A 3,724-nucleotide genomic window follows, 5' to 3' on the forward strand; every position below is an offset into this window, starting at 1 on the left:
TCCTTTTTAGAAAGCTTGTAGGCTCCCTACCGCCTGCAGCTCTGAGTCTCAGTGTTATCACGTAATTGTATACATACAATTTTAAATAGGGCCCTAATGCGGCCCTAATGTAAACTGTGGACCTTGGTTGGCACTGAAGTGTCCGTGTTGATTCATCTATTGTTACAAAAGCACCACACGGATGTGGGATGTTGAAAGTGGCACATATGTGAGTGGAGGAGGCATACGGGAACTCCGTACAGCACTTTCCACTCGACTTTGCTAAGAACCTAAAACTACTCTAAAAATAAAGTCTCTGTGTTCAACATAAGGGGGAGTGTTAATTTCTGAGGTCAGTTTAGGAAACACAGGCAAATAAAGTTAATGTCTTAAAGAAATTGCAGGACTTACAGAATTCCTTTCTTTCATAACGCTTAATACAATTACAATGAAATACTTAAGTCGTCCTTTTTGTTCAGTGCTAGAGATAGGCTCCATGAGAGCAGGGACCATGATCACTGATGCACCTCTCGTACTTAGACCACCGTTTGGCACACAGCGGGCACTCACTACTTACTGGTTGAAGAGAAATCCATCTACCAGACTTGATGACAGGCTGGATGGGAGAGGCCAGGGAGCAGGAGGTGGACATAGCTTTGGAGTAGCCTTAATTAGTCATAGCCTTGTTAGAGATCCTGCTCCAAAGCTCCCCACAGCCTGTCCTGCTTTGTTTGACTTGTGCTGGCCTCTGACCTCTGGAGCCCCGCTTGGGCAGCTGGGCCCCCCACCATCAGTGGCCTTCAGGAAGTCCGCATTTGCCCCAGGACCCAGTGTGCTGTTTCCCCCACCAGACCTCCAGCCTCTCCATAGCTACTCACCCTAAAAATCCTTCCACCCAGCCTCAAAGCCCCAGCCCCACACCCACAGAGCTCTGAAATATTGCTGGTCTTGGTGTTTTGCAACAATTACCCAAAGTGCACCAGTGTTTCATGGCCATAAATACAAGGAAAACGTGGGAGGGGTCCACGGGTGGCCCTGGGAAACCAGGGAGCGGATCCTCGTCAGCCCCGCCCCAGGCTTGTTCTAGGGAGGGCTGGAAATCTGCCAGGACTGAGGCAGGCAGAAATGGCCCTATCTGGAATGATGTCGGGGACAGAGACTCTCTTTGCCAGCTTGAGCCAAGATAAACAATAATCCTAAAACCCTAAAGCTGGTCTTTGTTTCAGGAATGAGTTCAAGAGAGATGTCACTGAGAAAATTCTCAATAACAGATGGAATCTATTCTTTAAGTAGTGATGTATTTGTATAATATCAGCTATGCCTCCTTCCTGTTAGTATTAAAAACTCTAAAGGCAGTGTGTGCATGCTCAGTCGTGTCTAACTGTTTGCAACCCCATGGACTATATGTAGTCCACCAGGCTCCTCTGTCTGTGGGATTTCCCAGGCAAGAATACTGGAGTGGGTTGCCATTTCTTTCTCCAGGGGATCTTCCCAATCCAGGGATTAAACCCAGGGCTTCCTTGGTGGCTCAGATGGTAAAGAATCTGCCTGCAATGCAGGAGACTTGGGTTTGATCCCTGGGTCAGGAAGATCCCCTGGAGAACGGAATGGCAGCCCACTCCAGTATTCTTGCCTGGAGAGTTTCAGGGACAGAGGAGCCTGGAGGGCGACAGTTTAAGGCATGGAAAAGAGTTGGACACGACTGAGCAACTAACACTTTGACTTGCAACACTCCCACATTGCAGGAAGATTCTTTACCACTGAGCCACCTGGGGAGCCTATACTTGTTCATGAAAAAATATTTTTAAAATGTAGAGGACTCAAGCAGAAAGTGGAACTCTCTTCCAACACTGCCTACCCACCCCCACTGCCCTCATTTTAAAATCAAGTTCTATGTCTTGTTTTGCAGCCTGTCCCCTGCTCCCCCAACTTTGGGAACTGGTCAATCATCTCCCTCATTATTTTTATTGGCCATATAATTTTCCATGGTCTGAGAGCACCATAATTCTGGAGAACAACCTAAGCATGCACAGCCTTTAACACAGCAATTCTATTTCTAGGAATCTGTCCTACAGAAATGCCAACACCCGCTGAAAGGCTGTATTACGTGAATGTTTGCCAGCAGTGAAACACAGGAAACAGTTTGTTAATTTGTCTTACAACTGGGGAGAGACAGGGAGCAAATGCTCTAGGTATGAGAAACTTGGCTTTGGTAACTCCGTAGAAGAGACAAAGGGCCATTATCAGATAGAGGACAGGGGTTTCCTACCAATAAAAGTTTCCTTTTGGGGGAGTCCAAACAGATAGTATCAGGCTAGCTGGACTCCTGAGACTTCTAAGCCAATAGAAGGGACATTTCAGACAGTAGACAATTTTTTTCCCCCAAAGATAGAGGATAGCAAGGGATTTGGCATTTTGTTTATTATTTTTGGTATAAAGCATAGAAAAATCAAACTAAATTACACGTTAAGAAAAGCATAAATGTCACGAACACTGTAACATCCAGAAAAATACCACGGTATTTAAAAATCCTTACTGACTGCTGTGCAGTTCATGTGACCTACAACTTGGTGTGACCAGCCCGGATGTGGTGATACAGTGGGCAACAGGAATATTTCTGGAAGCCATTTCGACACAGGGACCCCAAGCAATAACTTGGTTCTGTGGGGGAAGTTACTCTAGGCCATATAAACCCATACCACCAACCTGTAATTAATGTGTCTCCAACCCACCTTCCGCCTGGCCAGGAACCCCAAACGCACTTGGCTGCCCTGATGCCACCTGACACAAGGTGTCACCAGGTGTGACAGAGGGGAGTGTGAAAGGAAAGACGCAGCGGTCTTATCAATTGGGGTTTAAATATCTTTTGCAGATTTTACAAAAATACAAGACCTGAGCACACCTGGCCAGGGCCTGTCCCAGGGCCTTAGCAGTGGCCTATGTGAGGGAAGAGCCCAGAAGCCTCAGCTCCCTTGGGGACACAGTGAATGAAACTTTGGGTGTGGGTACTGGCGGATGGATTGGGGCAGCCAGCATCTGAAGGTACCCTCAGCCCTCCTTCCCTTGAACTTGGCTTTATAAAGTTCATCCTCAGATGTCTTGGACATAGTTCCATATTAGGACAAATAGAGGACCTTAATTCTCAGTTCAGTTCAGTTCAGTCGCTCAGTTGGGTCCAACTCTTTGCAACCCCATGGGCTGCAGGAGGCCAGGCTTCCTTGTCCATCACCAACTCCTGGGGTTTACTCAAACCCATGTCCATAGAGTTGGTGATGCCATCCAACCGTCTCATCCTCTGTTGTCCCCTGCTCCTCTTGCCTTCAATCTTTCTCAGCATCAGGGTCTTTTCCAGTGAGTCAGTTCTTCGCATCAGGTGGCCAAAGTATTGGGGTTTTAGCTTCAGCATCAGGCCTTCCAATGGATATTCAGGACTGATTTCCTTTAGGATGGACTGGTTGGATCTCCTTGCAGTCCAAGAGACTCTCAAGAGTCTTCTCCAACACCACGGTTCAAAAGCATCAATTCTTCAGTGCTCAGCTTTATTTATAGTCCAACTCTCACATCCATACATGACCACAGGAAAAACCATAGCCTTGACTAGACGAACCTTTGTTGGCAAAGTAATGTCTCTGCTTTTGAATATGCTGTCTAGGTTGGTCATAACTTTCCTTCCAAGGAATAAGCGTCTTTTAATTTCATGGCTGCAGTCACCATCAGCAGTGATTTTGGAGCCCCCAAAATAAAG

The sequence above is a fragment of the Bison bison genome, unplaced genomic scaffold (genome assembly GCF_000754665.1).
Source record: "Bison bison bison isolate TAMUID 2011002044 unplaced genomic scaffold, Bison_UMD1.0 scf7180017864526, whole genome shotgun sequence".
Lineage (NCBI taxonomy): Eukaryota > Metazoa > Chordata > Mammalia > Artiodactyla > Bovidae > Bison > Bison bison.